General features: G+C 38.5%; 1 protein-coding gene across 3 annotated transcripts in view; it reads left to right on the top strand.

The window, feature by feature from the left end:
• ATXN7 (ataxin 7) overlaps positions 1-20,684 on the top strand; it is a 78,460-nt gene that overhangs the window by 187 nt on the left and 57,589 nt on the right. For 2 of the 3 annotated variants that reach the window (XM_082768510.1, XM_082768508.1), the window contains exon 2: positions 16,631-16,723. The gene's annotated coding sequence lies outside the window, so the exon portion shown is untranslated. Of the gene's footprint in view, positions 1-7,846; positions 7,934-16,630; positions 16,724-20,684 lie in introns of all 3 variants that reach the window. The other variant, XM_082768509.1, reaches the window with a different exon arrangement.

Genomic DNA, 20,684 nt, shown 5'->3' with positions numbered 1-20,684 from the left:
CCGCCCCGAGCCAGGCTCCACCTCTCCAGCCCCGAGCCCCCCGGCACATGGAGCCCTGGCCTCGACGCCTCGCTGAGCCCCTCAAGACTTCATCCTGAGGCTTCCACCTCGGTGTCTTCGTCCTCTGGGTCCTGTGGACCCCGCTGTGGGGTCCTAGGGGCCGGGGTTCCCCGAGGGTGGCTGCAGCGGGGTGTGGGGATGGAGGTGTCCTTGGGGGTGTGTGGGGGCTGTTGGAGCCCTGGGGTTGTCCCTGTGGGGTGTGACACCGGGAGGGCAGGCAGCAGGGCTTGGAGCAGGATGGCCTGGTGTCACGGGATGGCTTGGGGTGGAAGGGACCTCCAAGCCCATTTGGTTCTAGGGATGCAGAAATCTCTTTTTCTGGTGCTTGGGTGTCTGGAGATACTACGGTGTTACCGGTATCAAGCGTTGAGTTTTAGCTTTTTGGACCACTGACTTGGACACCTATGCCATCCTAAAGTTGGCAACATGACCGTAATTTATGTCCCACTGTAGTAATGGTACATCCAGGGTTGCCACCCTGGTACTCCCTCGTGGTTTTGGCCTCAAACCTGCAGGTTTGAGGGCTTGTTCTGCGCAGGGCCTTGCGCTGACAGCCCCAGGGTCATGCAGAAAATGGAGGTAAGAACAAAATCACGTGCAGCGTCATCTGTTCTCCTGCTTTTAGAGCTGTGGGTGATTACCGGTTCTTTTTTGTTCTGGACAGAGGCATTTAACAGAAATTTACGTATCGCTAGGTGGTTTCAAGCCACTACTTTGCCTTCAACGGTGGCAACTGATCAGGTTCTTTGGAAGGTGCTATTGGGAAAGCACTCCAGTGAGGGGTCATTGAAACACCAACTGAACTTTGGAGAATAAACAATTTCCAACACAGAAAATTTAGATAAGTAATTCTGTTCTTGACATCTACGTGTATTACTCTATATATGATTTGTGAGTGATACACTTTTATGTGAAAATCTGACTATTCAGTTATACAAAGTTTGGGCCAAAGAATGGACCATGCATACATGAACTGAGTTTGTACTACAAAAAATAAGTTCTTTTCTTCATTTGTTGCCATTTAATACACCTGATTTGACAAAACCCTTTGCTTTTCCTAAGACATCAGTCCCTCTGATACAGCCCTCATACTCTGGCACAGGGTGAGAAGAAGGCCGAGGTGAACTCCTCTACACAGGTTTTGTACTGTGCTGTTTGTTGCTGCCTTTCCCTCTTTACCCATTGATTGCCTCTTGGAACTAGGATCTTCAACATCTTGAAGCATCCCAGTCTTATGAAGGCTTAATATTCTTCTTGACCTTCTGTATGCTCTTTCTGTTTCTATTGTCATGAGAAGTTGATCAGAACTGGAGAGTACTATAGGTGAGAATCCACAATTATCTGTTTTATAAAGTTAGAAAACTTTTGTGTTATTTTCTGTCTTTTAATCCAGTATAATCTCTCACTTTTTGTTTGTCATTCCAGTGTTGGTCAGATAGTCTTATCAAACCCTCCACAATGACAAATTCCTTGAGTAATTAATTTAGAACATAGCAGTCTGTATAATTAGTTAATAACACTGAATTACTTTTATGCCATTCTTGTCATCGTTCATATTACTTATTACAAAATTCTTGGAAGTTCTCTGTTCTTGGTCTTAAGGATTCAGTATTGCAGACTGATGCAGTAGGAAAAAATGTCTTGCGCAGGGTATATGGCACCTTCCTCCATGCCAGGTCATTTGGAATAAGTACCTGTGTGTGCAAGCTTTCAACCAAGCTAAATGTGAAGTAGTTTTTCCTCTTGCCTTGAATTCCTTTATGTGTGCCATATGGTAAGACCTTGAAGCAGCTTATACATAATAATTTGTTACGCACCTGTCCTTGTCAGAAGTGTGAAATGATCCTCTGTAATGTTTCCAGGTGACTCTGGGTACGAGAAGTATAAGCTAGGTAAGTTTAGCACTGCAAGATGTTACACGTGTGTGGAACTGGCTCAGATTTTTCATCGTTATCCTTTTTTTTTTCCCCTTGAAAAATGGCTTTTAAGTACACCTGATTTATTTTGTTTTAATTGAGGAAATCTGTTAATGTTGAGTTTTCTTTCTTGAAAAAAAATTCTGAACTTATTTCATAAAGTTTAAATTACCTTTATAACATCTCCTCTTTATATATACTCTGTGTATACATATATTTTCCAACTGCAGAAAAAGTTAAAGGGGAAGAAGCTTTTCATAATATTCAAGGGTATAATGAGCTATGATTTTTAGAACTAAGAAAACAGCTTTAACTATTGATGAGGTGGATTTAAAATATTTTTCCTAAGCTACCCTAATAATTTATGAGGTGGTTTTAGGTTCCAGGTTTTCTTCGTGTTGAATAACTTCTAAATCAGACTTGCGTGGCACTAAATCTTACAGAGATCTAAGTATAGCAGGTCAGAAACTACAAGGTATTTTTATCCAGTCCAACCTATATTCTTGTCAGAAAGCCACGCCGCCTTTATTTAGTGAGACCTATTTTCTGTAAGCCTATGTTTAGCATTACTTTTTACCACCGTCCTTTATTTCTTTGTTGATTGTGTTCCATGATTTTGTGCAAGACAGCTGTCAAGCTAAACTACTGGTGTCACCCTCTTTTCTTGTCTTAACTTAGTGCTGTGTTTTCTTTGCCATCGTCTTTGGCTTCTTTAGCCTCAGTGCTTACTGAAAATCAGCAGCAGTGTTTTGTGCTTGTCATCCCGTTCCGTAAAAATTCTTAGACACTTGCTGCCTAGTTCTGCAGATACGAAAATATTCACTTTTGGCAGATAGAGCTGGATGTTTTCAGTCCAGTGATGGGAAGAAAAAAAAGTAGTAGGCTTTTTTTTTTTTTTTTTTTTTTTTAGACAGTACACAGTGTGGTTCTTAGCCTTGTGAAAAGCTTTCCTAACATGGACCCTTGTGTTTCTGCAGAGCTAGCACATTTTCAGAGAATTACAACATAACAAGAGAAGGGAGAGTAAAAATGCTCATTGCAATTGGAGCGACAATAGCAATAATTTAAAAATGCTACGTTTTGTTATCTGAACAGAAATCAATTTTGCTGTCTACTGCCTGTGTTACCAAAATTGATTAAATGTATCGTTAACACTTTACATTATTATCTAATAGAAGGCTGGGTTTTAAAGTAACCACAAGTTGTGGCTATGTGTTTTTTTTTTCCTTGTTTTGCTTTTTTATTTTATTTCATATTTTTTACTTCATTACTGAAACAAACATGTAAAATTCCATATTTTTTGATAGAAGCACTTTGCAAATACAAGTCCTGAAAATATTTTTTGTGTTAGAAACATTTCATTACTACTGCTGCTTTTCTCATGAAGGCTTATTTGGGGAAACAAAATTTCTCTTAGTCATTTTTTGAAAAAACAGTGTGCTGCATGGTCCGTTTAAGTAACTTTTTCCCAAGTAAAGGCTCCGTGTCTTGGGGAACGTGGCTTCCACAGGTGGCATTCTGGTGCTGCCCTTTGGCAGAGGTCTTCTCAGGAATTATCTAACCACTCCCAGCATTTCATATCTGGATCCTACTGAATATTTATGAAGCTTGAAGATCAATTATTATATATTTTAAGGTGATCAGTCACTAATTGAGTAAAACTCATCAAACCCGAGTTGAAACCAAGTAATACTGGAAATTGAGGTATTCAGTGTGGAAAACAGAGCTTGCAGGTGTAGGGGTGCTGCCAGCAAAGGAAAGCATTCCTCACACATGTACCAAAAGGTGCGTTAGTTGTGGCAGTGGAATCATCAAAGCTCAGGGGTGGCACGCTGCGTCGTGATGCTGCTACTGGGAACTCAATAGGCTCCTACCTGGTAAGGACGTCAGGGAGTTGTAGCAGGTAGCTCGTGGATGTCAAAGTATCATGAAACTGCTGCAAGGTGTAGTGGATCGTTAGGTTTTGTTTTTAACCTGGAAATGATTAACAGCAGAGCTTTCACCTGTGCGATGCAGAGGAGGTTCCGCGCTGTGCCTGCGTTCTGTGGTTTAAAATGACTTGGGGAAATTTAGGGTGGCACTTCGTGTTTCATGTATTTTGTCAGGAAGCAGCTATTTACGCTTTTGGAGCTGTTTTGACAGATTTAGTCACTTATCTAGTAGCCTCTTTGTTGGCAGGATGTTTTTAGTGTGGCCTTTATCATTATATTTATTTATTTATATGAAAAAGAGCACATGACAGATTTGGTGGCATTCATGTTGTGCCCTGAAGATCATTGATGGCATTGCAGAGTTTTCAGAGGAAGAGGTGGGCGTTGAAAGAGATTTTCCCACTAAGAAGCAGAATTGTCCTTGTTGGCACTGGCCCAGCTGGTAAACATTTATATTTAACCATGCCTTTAAACAAGGGATGAACAACCAGCGGGTTGTGAATGCCATATTTACTCCTGTGACATCTAAATAAATAACTGTTAGTGCTCCTGAGGAAATTTTGCAAAAAGCTTCCGAGGAAAAGCCTCGGAAAGTTTCCTCCTGTGGCAGGCAGCTCGTGCCCGACCTCCACCATGAGCATCACGGTGCCCTGACTCGCCAGGAGAGCTGAATCAGAGCTATTGCGCAGCTTCTGAGTCAGCCCCTCAAGTTTATAGAAGGTGCTTGGTTGGTTTTCTTGTTTGTTCCAGTTTTTTTCCTTTTCAGAAGCAGTGCAGATCTATGAGAGAACACCTAGAAATTTTTACAAGGCTTTGAGCTTGGTGAAGTAAGGCCCCGTGCTGTGGAAAGGTGTTGGAAGAAGCATTTTTGTCTCAGGAGATGGAGAAAAAGAGTATCAGGTCTATATTGGTAATCTTGTGGTTCTGATTTTAAAATGGTTTTCTATTTTGCCTTGGATATTTTTATTGTTTAAAGTATATTTTCTTTTAATAGAGTAACTCTGTCAGTTCGAGAGCAGCTACAATTTACGGTTCCCGTAAAACATGATACAGTGAAGCACGTGCTCATACCCTGATTTCTAGCTCTGAGCAATGAAACAGGCATGGTACACTCTTTGGTGATGGCTGCTCATCTTTATGCTTTTCATATGTCACATGTCGAGTGGTAACACCGTGCTTTGTTCCTGAGCATTGTTACCCTACTGAGAGTGACTGGGAGCAGGGTAAAACTGCAAAGAGAGGCTGAGGCCTTCTTAGGGAGAAAGCATGCTCTCCTCTGTCTCGTCTTCTTTTGTGAGTGGGTCAAGTGTTGCTTCTAAAACACTGCTTCAGTTGCCGTGAAGACAAAGGGTTTACACCGATATTTCAGGAGATGTACGTGGAGAAGATAAGTGGTCTTCTCCGGCAGAGAGTCCCGGCCCCAGATGGGGAGATGCAGGGCGGGCAGCTCCTCGCTCTGCTCCAGCTGGGTGTGCCAAAGGGAAGACTCGGTCTAGCTGGGGCCAGATGGGTGGTGTTACCACGAGAACGGGGAGAGCCGAATGCCTCAGAATTTTCTGGTATTTCATTAGGATTATACCAGCTGAAGCAGCTTGAAGGAGCTGATGAATCTGCACATTTTCTGCGCAGTAGCTGAAGAAGGAATGTGCTTAAATCCTGCCTATATCCAGAGCTAAGCACCTTCCTCCGGGGAGCATTTTGGATTCACGCTCTCTTGAAATTAGGATCATAAGCTCTTTCTTTCAAACAAGGAGTAAAGGTCAATCTTTGCTTTCAAAACCCAGGAGGTGGTAATGGTTCTGGTTCCCTTTTTGTCATTAGCGGGGCTGTTATCCGCTACAACGCTCGCCACATGTGTGGGGGACTTCAACCCAGCCATCCTCCATCCGGAGGGGATTAATGCCACTAATTCTTTCCATCAGAGTGAATTTTGTAATCACCGGGCTGTAGACTGGTATAAGGTGGTGTTGCTGTTGGAAAGTCAGAGTGAACACGGCTCTGTAGCCCAGCACGTAGTTATGAGATGGCTCAGGACTGAAGCATTTAAGGAAATAATCCATAAAAGCAAACCAGTGGTTTCAGAAGTGCAAGAGCAAAACATGCAAGCGTGGCATGGCATGAAAGATCACTTTCAGATTGAAGATCAGATTCTGTTCAAAGGCGTCCGAGTGCCTTTGTGGCCACTTCCAAATTTTACGTGCAAGCGGGAATAGAATTTGGGCTTGAAAAGTACAGGCAGACTGAGAAAAACACCTCGTGGGGAAAAAGATCTGCTTCATAAGCTATTTCAGGGAATTGCAAAAGGTAAATAGAAAAATTAATTTCAAACTTACTGACAGAGGAGAGATTGGCCATAACATATGCTATATATGTGGAGTATGTATACATGTATATTTATTTTGATATATTGCAAATTTGCAATTGAGATATGAAGTGGTGATATGTGTGGCTATGAAAGCAACCATGTATGCAAACAAATTCATATGAAAGTCAATACATTCAGCCCCAAATGTTATTTCTCTTTAGGATTTACAAAACACCCAGTCCAACTTGTATTATGATAATATTTTAGTAGAGACTTGGTGTAAACAAACATTCTGTTTTGGTTTTGTTTTGCAAAACGTTAGTGTAGAATGTGTGAAATCCATGAGGGATTCTTTCTGGTCCTCTGCCTTTTGCATTTATTAAGATAAAAATGTACATGTTGATTACATGTGGATAGTAATGATCTAATAAAAGAAAAGAAGCAGATAAATTGGATTTTACTACTGATATGAATAAAGATTGGCTTCTAAGAGTTGAAAGTAGAACAAAGCCATGCTACTAATAGCTACAAGTATGCACCTGTGATTTTGTGGTTCATTGTAAATATTTTCACTTCAGTTTCATTCCAATATTGCTTTGGCAGTTACGTTTATTTAATGTTTTTTCTTTTTTCATTTTTGAGATCTGCTTGTGGTTTTTGGTGTGTGTGTGTTTATGTAAAGCTAGAGCAGTTTTGAACAATATAATATTCTAAAATAAACTTGTGCATATGTATATTAAAGCAAAACATATGGGATTTTTTTTACATGATGTAATGAGTTTGAAATTATTATTTTTTTTTTTTAAAGAAAAAACTAAATTGCACTTGAGCTGCAGCCGCTTTGCCAGGCTTGGAATAGGAGGGTATTTACAGGCCAGTTTCTAGTAAAGCTTTTCTTTCCTACTATTACGTGAAAGACTTGTACAGACAGGAGCAGCTAACTGTAACTGTAGATAAAATGTCATCAAACACATGGAAGGAAGTAGCTCACGAGCTGCTATTTTCAAATGTTTATGTTAAAGAAATCTGTCCTGGTCTTGCAAGCTCTTGAACTTGTTCTGAACTGTACTAGTGAAAGGCATCAAATGATTTCAGTGGGATTTTATGCAGTACTAAGGTAAATGACTAGCTTTTTTAAAAAACAAACAAACATTAAGCCCTAATTCTGGAATTAGCTCCTTTTTTTCTTTCTTTTTTTTTTTTTTTTTTTTTAATTGTTCATAACTTAAACTGCTGAGGTTGTACTTTTCTTTTGGATGAATTATTAACACCATGAGCTGCATCCTGTGTGTCACGATAATAATAGTACAGGGCTGCGTGGTGTTTACATTTCAAAATAGCCTTTATCTTTGAAAATGTCGACAATAAAATGTACTCACTCTATGTAATATTTTTGGCCCCAAGTGTGTAAGACTGTTGATTGATTTTCCCTTTAAACTAGTACAGTAAAGCATGGTGGTTACTTCTTTTGGAGGAGCAGGCATATGCCACCAGTGATCTCAAGCATTGGCATAGATTTGTAGTACGGCAGTAACCCAGGTATTGAGTTTCCTAATGGCTGTATTATTCATACTGAATCTTCTTTATTTGTAATTGCCTCTTTATAGAGCCTGTTCCCCATCATGTCTTTCTAGGACTGGCTTCCTAAATTTGGCACAGAGATTGCAACTCTAAGAGAGCCATTTTGCAGCCTACGTTTTCTTCTCTTTCTGCTTGCATCAGTGAGTATGACCGCTGTTCTGGGTCTCTCTTGCTGCTTTTCTGTGGAGATGGGTGCTGCGAGAGGTGTTACTCCCTCGGAGAGGTCTCTCTCACTAAATAGTTGTTCTCCTTGGCTTCTGTGCAGCTGCCATTGCTTGGGGAAAGATTAAAAATGACCAGCCCTAGCACAGGACAGCTTCTAATAGGTATGGGTAAGGACTGTTGTTGTGGTTGCAGACAACATTGCAGTAATTAATATCAAAATGTAATTCTTTTCTTTGACAAAGCTGTAGAAATAGGAAAAAAATATTAGCTTAACTACATGGCATTGTTGTTAAAGGGGAAGGATTTCTGCTAATCCAGTTGTTGGTGGGGCCCAAACCTTGCTAGGCTCCATTGTCCTGGTAGTTGAGAAAGAAGGGAAGAGTCATTTGAAATTCCATTATTTCTTTTGCCAAAAATCATCTGATGTCAAGTCAAAGGTCTTCCCAGACAAGTGTCTGTATTACGAGGAATTGGAGAATTTAAAGCTTAAAGGGTAAAATATGCCTTAGGACTACAAATGCTTCAAAAACTACAAACTGTATCTATTGGGAGGTTGTGCACAAAAATACAATGTGGCTACATTTTTCAAAGATCTACTTTGAAGCTTTCCGTTTATTTTTTGGCTTTTTATTTTTCTTCCCATTTGGCAAGCGGTTTTTTATGTTTCTAGTGCTTCACCAGCTCTTCTTTGTGCACCATCTGTGATGTCAACAGGAATGTGCATAGTTCTGCTGCTGGGCAGTGGGGCCAGCCTCCTTTTTCTATTTGTGCTCACACCATAATAATGACGTTTTATTATCTTGGGAACAGAACTTGAGCTTTTTAAAGTGATAGGAATATCACATACACTTCTGCTAGGTTTATTTATAAGTATGGACGCCACATATGGAAGGAGTGACTATTGTGTTCCAGCTGAGTTTCCTAAATTTTGTTAGGCAATAAATAAATAAATAAATAAATAAATAAGGGTCCTGAGTTCATGAAAATCAGGCTGCTCAGTCTCCTTCAGTTTTGAATTAAAGTATTAATTAATAAAGTATTAATTAACTACACACTTGCAGGACACCAGAGTCTGTGTTGAATGAAATTAGGAAAGAGGAAGTGTGGAGATGCCAGTGAAATTGCTTCAAGAGTTGAAGAATGTGACGTGTAAAGAAGTGCCTAAAGAATGTAATTCCTTAGTTTAAAGGAGATTTAGGGACTGAGAGAGTGAGAAGACAAATTTATTGCAGAGCCTTGCAAAGTGGGGGCTTTATTTTTTATACAGTATAATAAAAGCCCTGTAGACTATGTAAGAAATCCTATTGGCTTAAGTGGGCTTTTGTAGGCATTTAAGCCATTAGTATGTTGGGGTCAGTATGAATATATTTCTTAAAAATGAAACAAGGTTTTAAAATTAAGGTTTATGTACTAGAAAGACGTTTTAATGTCATTAGTATCTCTAATGCCATCAGTGTTAAAGTTTTTGTCAGTGTTTTTACACAGGTAGTCTTATAAAGGTGTGTATTGACTTACATCTTCAGCTGAGGATGAAAGTTCACATTCAGATTATTAACATGAGCAAACAGTCGGAAACACAGGATTTACTTGAAAAGCGGTGTAGCACTATTTTATATTGAAATATCATGAGAAAATATATATATTTTCTCCATATATACAGGCAACTTCAGTGTTTACAACAAAATGAAATTGCCTTTTCATGTTTAAAAAGGAAAGCTGGGAGACATGGACCAAATGCTCATTAGCCAGAAGGCTCGTTAAGAAGAGAACCCCAAATAATTTTTTAAGGTAGATGTAAATTTCTAGAATATGAATTCTTGTTGTTTTTTTTTTTTTAGTGGCTGGGATTAACATTTCTCTCATTGCTGTAACATTTTTCTCCTCTCCTGTGAGCTGGTGTCTCTGACTCTAGATGGCAGTCACTGGTAGGCGGAAGGGAAGGATCACTTCGGGTGGTTTGGCTTGAACCCTGCTAATCTCCGCACTGGCTGGCTTCTCTAGTTGGAATTTTTATGGTGTTGGGTAGCAATAAAACTGTCACCTCAGCTTCTCTCCCTTCTGAACTGAAACAGAGATGCTATGAAGAAAGAAAAAAAAAAGAGAAGAAGCATCGAGTAAGGGTAACTGAGGAAGTAGTGCAGTGAAACATTCACAAAAGAGAGCTCGAGAAATACTGAAAATAGTGAAGTGACTTCTTTTTAGATCCACAAGACTCTTGTTCTACATTAACAGGAGCAGATTTGTGTTTGTAATGGGAGGAATGCTTGTCTCCCACTAAATTCCATTTCAGAGAGTAAGATAGTTTGAACAAGCTGCAACCAAGGGATAACAGGAGTGGAGGAATGTGTGATTGTAATCTGATTTTAATTATTGAGGATTTCCTCACACTCTTCTGGGCACGTGGTGTTTGAGTAGTAGTTTTCTTCTTGCTTCAGATGCTGTCTTCCACCCCAACCCTGTCCCCCATCCTCCTTTTGCAATGTCCATCCTCTCCTCTTAATTTCTAATCTTCCATTCTTTTACAGGTAATCTCTTTCCTTCATTCCTGTTAACACTGTCTTTTGACTCTCAGCTCTCTCTTCTTTTGATAGTAGGGTAGGCTTCCATTTTTTTCTCTCCTTTTCTTTACCTGGGTGCTGTTTGCATGCCTAACCAGTTGGATATAACACTGCAGTTATAAAAGGCAGCAGCACTCAAGCAAAGGAACAGCAATTTGTCAGTACTCGCTGTGTAGGGATGATTACATTTCAGGAGATGAATACTGCTTGATAAGAAAGCTATTGTTATAATAAATACAGGTCAAAAGCAGGAATTAATCTATAAATTTTATTGATGTCTGGTTTCAAACTCAGTGCCAAATTACAGGCTTCTTTACGTATGTGCAAATCCCAAGAAACTCTTTGGAAAGCACTGGAGTCATTCTGGATTTACAGAGGTATACTTAAGATCAAATTTTGGCCTTCAGTCTCGATAATTAGAAAATGATTTACTGCTATATTGTATATATGTTTGTATACCAGCATTAGTAAAGGGGCTGTGATGCTGTAAGCACTTGGCAAATATTCTGCAAGACAGTACTTGCATTAAAAACAGTTACTGCAAATCAAAATACCTTGATTTTTGCTTACTACAGTCCTATCAACAAGCCTTAATTTTTAACATGCTAGTTTAACTGTGGAAAAATGCCAATTTTTGAAAGGAAAGGCGATTTAGTTGCAGAAAAATGAAAAGGCAACTAAGGCTGCAATTAGGTCTTTACTTTTACATTCTTACATTGAAAAATACCATTGGTGCTTTATGTCAAGCTTTGCAGTTCACAGTCAAGTGCATTTCCAGAGACAGCTTGACAAATGTGGTTTATCATTTGTAAAAGAAAGCTTTCTGAGAGTTAGCAGTAATCCAGTATGTTTTTTTGTGTGAGGATCATATGCGGGAGAGACATGATAGAGATAATTTTGGAATTATGTCAAGATTATATGTTAGTATGACAGGTATCACAGTCCCTAATAGATTGCACAGTGCAGAGATAATGAAGAGTGATGCTTTCTGTTCCCAGCCCTGCACTGGGCCTGGTAACTGTGGCAAATCATTCTTTCTTCCTCAATTTCTTTGTAAAAATTATGATAACGATGCGTATTATTTTGTCTTTCATTTTGATATCTAAAATGAATACATAAAAATGAAGTGTTATGAACATGATGGGAAATAAAAGGTGGCAAAATAAGCATCTGCATTACAGACAGCTTTATGCTGGCAATCGGTAACAAAATTACTGATCCTGCTGTTCTTCTCTCCTATTGGGGGTGTTGCTATTTACTTGCTCACAGGAATGTGGAAGAAAAAAATCTTGCTATTTCTTATGCTACTCTATCCTTCAGCTTCTCATTGAGAATCTACCATGGTGTTATTCTGCCTTTATTCTTGTCCGTTACCGTCCTCATGAGGGACAGCTAAAGCTTTAGTTAATGGAGGATAAGGACAGAAAAGGTCTCTCTGTCTTTCTTTTCTCTATCTCCTCCCTTTCTATCTCTCTGTCTCTCTTTGGCCATTGAAAATGTAGGTCATATTGCATCACCATAAAATGGAACAGTCAGAAAGGTGTTTGAAAAATGCTGACATCCTTAGCCCCGGGTGCACGCCAGTGTCCTTTGTTTACATTGAGGATGGTGTTGGACCCGAGTAGGAACCAACGTCTCTGCTCAGGTTAGTGGTGTGCTACCGAAATTATGAGTCAGATTTTTAAGATGACTTTCATCTGCCTGCAGTGATATAAAAGCAGACAGACAAAATGCAACCACTCACAATAATGATATACACGAGGAGCTAATTTGTAATCTTTAATCTGCAATAACCATGACTGTGTAGTTTGAATAATATTATATTTAACAGGAGCTCAGTAATAAATTTTGCAAATCACGTTAATTGTGTGCTCTGCATTGGCTTGATTAGCTGTGCCTTTCTGTCTTGAATAATATCTGTTTATATTATATGTTTATGCATCCTTTGTAACACTATTGTCTTACTCTGTGAACACTTTTAAATGAGCTAATCGGGGTTTCATTTATTTTTAGAAAAATGGAAAATTCTGATGTCCAGGATCTTTTTTGCTTGCTACCAGTCTTTTGTTGCTTGTGTTTCTGATGTAATACAAGTTGTAACTGGTATAAAATGTTCCTATTATGTAAAATACTGAACGTAGAATGTGTCTTTTTCTTCTCTACAGGTGTATACAAATACACTTTTTAAAGAAACATATAAATACAATTTCAACTGTCATTATTTATCTTAGCTTGCTGCAGTAAGCTAACGTGTTTTATAGATTGAACTTTCAGAGGGTGACATAAATCACAGTGGAAGAAGTAGGTATTTTGAAATGGAAGACAAGATACCTCCTTATAGAGTATTTTTATTTCTGAAACCAAGTATTTTTTAGCTTCTGTTCTATGGTTTGTCTGGTTGCATTTCCGCAGTTGAAATGCAATATTCAAAGGCTTCTTATGACTTTGTTAATTGTACCGCTGAAGAAAACTTCTAAGATAAAACAAAAATTGTTGCAAGATAAAACTAAAATTAGTGATGAGTTGCTGAGGAAAATAATGAATGCTAATCTTTTTTTTTCTGTTGTAATTAGGCAAAGGAAAATGACACTAATCAAAGTTAAGATAGCTCAAGTACACTTTGCTGTGCGCAATTATTTTGCAGTTTTTATCAGTTTAGTGTGAATTGTTCCAAAAGCATTGTTACTTCTCCTTTGACTAAGGTATCAGTTATTAAATAAACTTAACTAGTATCTTAATTGACCCTTCTCATTAGCTACAAAAATGCCTATACATGTTTGACATAGTTTTAGAGTAACCGTGCATCATTACTGTGTTTAAGCACTGGATATTCTGTTACATTTGTGTTTTTATAAATACAGAGGAAATATTTAAGTGCTTGTGAGAAATATTTAGTGTTTTCATACTAATTATGAAGTCTTGAGAGGCTGCAACCTTCTAATTGGTATTTACAAAAGTTTTGGTATCTAGTCTCTATTTGACGCATGTAACTGGTACTTTGTTTTTCAATCTGTAAAGATGTAAAGAATTACATCTCCAAAGGGATGTAGGAGGACCAGTTATGTAATTAGTAGAGTTTGTAGTTCTTTTATCTTCTTTGACCCACTGATACTCTGTAATGGGCAGGTCAGGAGTCAGTTTCCAGCGCAAATGAGATCAACCTCAGAATTGCTGTTTTACTCTTGAGCTACTTGCTAGCCATAATGGCAGCCCATAGCCTCATCCTGGCCATCTCCTGTTCTTTCAACACAGACCTCCCCAACCCACTTTCCTAAGGGGCAGAATAAGATCTCATTAGGTTATGGCCATAAGCATAATATATCAAAAATAAAGCCCAATTTTGGGATGATTATGCCTAACACACCTAAATCTTTGTTTACATAAGTGTAGATATATAAACATTTAAGACAAAATACAATTTTGTACCTAACAAAGGAGAAGGAATGCTCCACAGCTCAGGTATGTGCTGTTACATATTTCTGAGATTCCGTTTGTAAAGGAGTTAATGGCGTTTGGCTAGCTGAGGCATTTGTTTGGATACTTTCAGTAGTTAGGGATGCTTTATCACAGACATTTACATTTCTTTATTTTGATGAGTTGCTTTGCAATTGCAATTTTCATGTAACTATATTTCCCCTTAAATGGATAATATTCATTAGTCATCATGACTAATTATGTCCCAGCCAAAACTGCATGTATAGCTTTTACTCTGCTCAATTGTGGTTTCCTGTATCTCGTAGTATTAAGTAGCAATCACAACCAGATTTCTTTGATATTCAGCCATATACACTAAGTCCGCTTCATTGGTTTGAAAATGCCTTTTTTCATTTTCTTGGATTGCCACTTTGCCTGTTTTTGTCATCTCTCCATCCTTCAGCCAGCTTCTCCTTTCCCAGTGCACCGAAGTGCCTGCCTTCTGGAGTGAGCTCCTCCTGCCTTATTCTCAATCATCCCATCTCTTCCTTACAATACTCTTTGCTGACAGTTATGGTTGTAATTGACCTGCTGTAAATCCTCAGTAAGAATCATTCCTGTTCTTTGCCACCTATCATCCAGAGAAAGAGCTCTCTTTAAGAGTCGTTAAGCTGTCACTTTATTCTTTTGAAATTTATTCTGTTAACTTCCTTCAAACTCCACTCCAGATGTAATCCCTACAGCAAAATTCACAGGTGGTGACATAGTGTGCTCTGTTCTCTTGTATATAGGAATAAAAATTTTACTGTTCCTTCCTTCACCCTCATCTGATTCATTGTTTGTACTTACCACTTACTTATTGCCCAATTCCTAGATTTTTAAGTCTTTGGAAAGCATTTTATTTTATAGGTAGCTTTTTTTGTTTTCATTTTTGTGTGAAGCAATGGAATTTGCCTTTTATCCAACTAGTGCCATTTAAATCAGGATAAAAGAAAAGGCATTTTGCATGCAGAGCTCCCATATCCCCTGAAGAAATTAGGGTAGAGATGAAGGAGTGAGTTACCTTCACAGCAGGGAGATGATATGCTTGAAGGGATTGAGGCTCTGAGGCTGAGCACTGAATGATCTGTAAAGAGGGAGGTCTGTATGAATTCAGTCTTCATGCCCTGAACAGACAAAGGGAAAAAAAGACTTTTGACAAACACCACATTTCCCTTCCCAATGAGCAGCAGCAAGAGTTGAAGAGAAAGTTGTAATACTGTATTATTCAATGAGAGTTGTATGCGTAACAAGGAAATTAAATTTCTGAGAGATCTGGCATAGAAATTTGTTAATGATCAGTTACCTCGAGTCCTATTAACCATAAAGCAGAACGATGCAGAGGAAAGAGAGAAGTAATACAGTAGTAGCTGTCAAGAGTTGTCCACTAAAGACAAGATTTTTATTTTATTTCACTGATTAACTAAAATATCTTAAAGCTCTGATGTGCTTCCTAGGATCAAGTACCTCACTGAGCAGGGTAAACCTCAGTAAAGGTTAGAAATAGTAAATATATCTGTAGGTGATCGCAGTCAAAGCAGTGTCAGCTGGTAAGCTGCAGTTTGAAAGGAAAAGAGGGTTTTATTCTCACTGCATTAAAAGAATTTAAAAGCATGAACTTGGTTTGCAGACGGCTTCCCAGAGAAGTAGCAGAAGCCAAGAAAAGCTTCGTTCTGCACCTTCCGTTGGGGCAGAGCCCTCCAGCCTGTGGGGTGGCTTGGATGCCCTCTTGGACTGCATTCCTCTTGTCTGGACTTTAATCCTTGGAGGGGAAAAAAATAGTTCTCTATGAAGTGTCATGCGTCCCCAGCACTAGATTGGCTTATTTATAGCTAACTTCATGACTTCTAAGAAGATGAAAAAAAATTGCTAGTTTAATTTCAAAACACTTACAAAAAAACAATTATTTGATCTTTAATATAACCCATGCACGAGGATGGATGAAAATAATTTTTAAGTTTTAACTGGGCTTTGGTTTAGCTTTAACCAATTAAGCATTGATTTATGGTAAACCAAAGCAAACTGTGCTTAAATTTATGTAAACAGTAAGTTTATAAGCATTAAATGAAAGGATTTAAAATCCCCAAGCTTGCAATAATTGATGTTCCTCGTGCAGGAAGGGCCTCAGTTCATTTGTCTTCTTAATTTTTATTAAACTCTGCATCAGTTGTAGACTGATAGTCACCAATGACTTTTACGTGAGGGATCATTTTCAGCTATCTACGTTGTATGACATGGGGGTAAAAATGTCAATGACTGCGTACCAAGAGCTCGTGTTGTTGGAGTCACGCTGTATTCTAGAAAAATCCTGAGCAGAAAACCCAGTGCGGTGGTGTTAGCAGCTTGTGATACAGACACAGCCTTCTGCTCCGAAATCTGGTCAGTAATCAGCGACGTGAGTGCAGTAACTGGGCTGAAGATTGAGATTTAAACCAATGCATACCTTTCTGGTAATGTCAGGCTGCCATTTAAAGAGCTGCTCTGTACATAAGAGTGTATAACGGTTCCCTGCTTACCTTTCAGTTTTAACTCCATTGCAGAAACTGTATTTGTAAGAATTGATAAAATGCTTCATATTAGCATTTAAATAGATATAATCAGAGTTAGGGAACTGAGATAAGGTTTCAAATGCCTCACTGCTGTGCTCCTGTTTTGTTTCAGAATTAATCAGATACAAGTTAGAGAAAGCTTCCGAAATCTGAACAGATGAAGATCAATTGATAAATCAACCCAGCGATTCACCGTAATTTCAAGGTACTGTGACATGCTTACCCACATATTTTCCTTAAGCATAATATTCACATACTTTAGAAGTGAGAAGCGTGGAGAACAGGATATTAACAGGGTTGCAAAGCAAGTCTGAAGTGTTACCAGATGCAGTGGGGAGACTTTAAAAAAAAAATAAAAATAAAAATGCAGGTGTTTAATATATGTTTCAGTGAGAAATAAAGCGACCTTACAATCCATCTAAAGGGAGTTCAAGCATGGAACAGTCAAACCTCAAGATAAAATCAAGTTGTATGACATATTTTGGTCACCTAGATGAAGTGAGCTGGTCAAGGAAGGTTTGGCATACAGGCAATTTAACATTTTAGATTTATTTATTATATTTTAGAAGGCATAAACTTCTTCTAAATAGTTATTTTGTCTATTTCAACATTTCTGTGGTACTTCAAGGTATTTGAAGGCTGTTATACTCTGGTATAAATCACAGCCCACCAGCTTTGTCAGTGCCATTGTCTGACATGTTCAGAAAGTAGAACTGTAAACTGAGGCGAGAACTGTACAGTTACTTGACAAAGAGAGAATTATGATGATAAAGTGAAGTTTTGGCTAAAAAGCTGGTACTGCAGATTATCAGATACTGCAAATTCATTGATACAGTATCTATTTCTTTCCCTGCTTCCCCGGTGTTTTTCTACTCTATATCATCATACACATTTCACCATTTTGTGTACTTTTTCTGATTAGAACGAAAGAAAAGATTTCATTCAGAGTCTTCATTTTTCTTATGCACAGACTTGGGAGAATCCAGCCTGTTACAGTCTGACTAGTATTTGCTGTGCAAATCATCTTTTAATATATTTTTTAGAATAGATTGTAGCAGAAAGGACCATTACAGTTAGCATGGAGCTGGTCTGCAGAATTTATTTAAGTGGTGGAGTTGATCTGAGCTCGAGAAGAGTGAGGAATGTTTGTCATGGTGTGGCTCTTAAACTGCCCCGTTCTCTTGAACAGCTCAGCCAAAACTCTTTTTTTAACCTTTCATATTGCATTTGAAAATTCTTTTTGGAAAGTTTATGTGAAGCCAGGTGCTATTTCAGAAGGAGAAATATTATAAAACTGTTACCTTTGGGTACTGTTTGCAAGATTGTACAATTTCTGGCACGTGGAAATGGAAGGGCATTTAAGTCGCATTTGATAAGTAAAGAAGGAAGTGTTTGCAAGGTTTTGTTAGATACAATATATTTTATAAAACAGATACTATACATTTTAGAATAAATGGCAATGGCATACATTTATCATTTGGGTCTTAAAATGTTAAGTTATTTTAATATCACAATGTAGTCATCATGAAGTTTAGTTAAACTTTTGGGGGTATCCATTGCATTCTTATCCCAACTCAGAACTCTTCTCAGATTTACTTACATTTAATTGCTTCCACTTCTTCTTCTCAGAAACAGATACTTCAAGTTAATTTCTAATCCTAACAATATTATTCTTTTCCCTGGTACACATAGGTTATAGTAAGTATCTGCAATAATTTCACTTTCAAGTATATAAGGTAGATGTATTCCAACACTTCTGAGCATCTTCAACTCCCTTTGAAGGGTTACTCATAAATAAAATTAAACACATCAACCTCTTTCCAGGATCTGTGGGAAAAGGGTAATAGACTGTTATGGTTTGGTGTTTGAGTTTTTATCACATGCTGCTCATGGTTATTATCCTGAGGGATCACAGTCCTGTGAATAAAGGGAGAAGTTGGTTGATTTCACTGGAGGTGAGATTGAACTACAGATTACCATAATGCATGTTAGTAATGTATTAATATTTTTCTGTGATGTGGCTTAAATGAAATGGTCTGTTTTGTTATGTCTGCGTAGTTTTCTCATCACCTGGACATGATGATTTATATGAACTTTTTATCTCTTGCCTCCCTGCTTTCCCAATTATATTCCTGCACATCTCAAACTGGAGACATATTTTAATATGCACAAAATGTGTTCCTAGTTCCACTGCTGTCAACAGGAGCTGACACCAGGGTCAGGATATTGCTTCAGTGTATCAGCTGCATGAGTTGTCATTTCAGCCTGAATCTCATTTACCAACAAGTCTTCGCTAATAGTTTTTGTTCTTAGTTTTTAAGTCCCTCTTGATCACATCAGATTTTTTAGCTATAATTAACTTACTTGATTTTCTTTAGTGCTGTAATGCCCCTAAGATCTTTTCCTCAACAGACTTTTTTATGAATTCACTTTTTTTTTTTTTTTTCTTCTAAGTACTGATAAAATGACACCCTTGCAGGCTCTCCCTGTCTCCCCCTTCACGCTTTTAATTCATGCATCCTTTGCAGTCACTGTGGAAAATCACCAGCGACTCAATCGTATCGTTATCCTTCTGTTCGTAAAAGAGTTCAGCTGCAGACTCATCCTTGCTTTTTCATTCCAGATAAGAATTATCATATCTCAGGTCTTTTATGGTGGTTGTCTCATAGATTCTAACGAAACACCTGACTAAGGTGTTCCCTGTTTGAACAGCTTCCCAGGACCACCTGGCAAAAGGAGGAAACCTGCCAGTACAGGTGAAAAAATGCCGGCAGTGTCATGACACAAAATAACCATCTTCTGGAGTTTTAAGCAGTCGCATGCTGTTTGTAGGCATGCATGTCAGCAGAGCATTACCAGCCGTGTTTAATATGTCGTTAAATCTGTTTAGTGAGCTTTGAAGCTGTGGTTTTCCCTTTCTTTGTGTGTTTCTTTTCCTCTTCCTGACTTTAATTCTTTCTTTCCTTTCATAGGCTGTGATGTATTTCTTTGTTTGTTTATGCTTTTTTCACCCCCACTATTTGTCTCTCTCCTCTACGTTACCTGCTGCTTTCTGTTTTCCTGCCTCCCATTTCCTTCTCCACTTCCTCTCTCCCTGAACTTAACTTACTCCTCCATGTTTGTTTTGTGTTTTTGTTTTTTTCCTCTCAGCTCTTTGATGAATGAGTTGGGTGTGTGTTCTCACTCACACACACAAGCAGCGTGTGGTTGTTTGATCACAATCTCAGTCCCAATGCTGCTCCTTGTGCTGTTTTGCTTCCTTAGTTAAACCCCTTGAATTGTAGCATTTCTGGAAAACTTTGTTCTGTTAAAGGAGCATGATTAAAGGAGCTATTCTTGACCAGATTCATCCCTCTTGACTCTGGGTGCCTAATTGAGGACCCTAATTCAGGTGCAGGGTCATCCTTGTCTTGCATGGTCTATGGGAAGAGAAGGGCTTCTTCAAAAACCGTTTGGGACCAGGAGGGACCAACCTGATCTCAAAAGTATCCCTGGCTCTCCACTGAGTGCCAAGGGAACTTTGAATGACCACGCTCCTTACCTGGGTGTCTCAGATTCATAACAGTCACCTGTTTAAAGTTTACAAGGTTTTGAATTCTGTCCTTCTTCTAACATGATGGATTTTCAGGGGTTTGCCCCTAAAATCATCAATGCATCCATGTGTAGCACTACGGAAACAATATAATTGAACTTATGTGCCTTAAAAAACAAACAAACAAACAAAAAAAACCATATTCAGCATAGTGGGTTTGTGGAAAAGAATATTCTCTCCACCTCCAGTCCTTTTAAAAGGAGTTTTTCGTCTGTCCCTATTCCTGCTCTCTGACTAATCGGTCTTGTGCACTGAACTGATGAACTGATCTTTCTGCTGCCACTTTCCTCCCTCTGCTGGAATACCGATGCATTCACGACACAGTGCAAAAAAAAAAAAAAAAATCACTACAGGAAGAAAGTTTACTAAAGGACAGCCTGAGGCCCAGGCAGCAGAAGTAGATCTTGAGTGGGTATGTATAGGAAAAATAAGTTGTGAAAGAGGGACAGGAATAAAACACAACAACAGGTTTGAAAGAGGAAGAAGATCTTTGAAATAAAGGTACCTCTTTGGCTGGCACTTTTAAAGCAAGAGGCACTTCTGAGTAACTTGATGAGTATCAATGTTAGAAACT

This window comes from Aythya marila, assembly GCF_965140915.1.
Source record: "Aythya marila genome assembly, chromosome: 10".
NCBI classification, from domain to species: domain Eukaryota; kingdom Metazoa; phylum Chordata; class Aves; order Anseriformes; family Anatidae; genus Aythya; species Aythya marila.
This window is presented reverse-complemented; position numbering and strand designations above follow the sequence as displayed.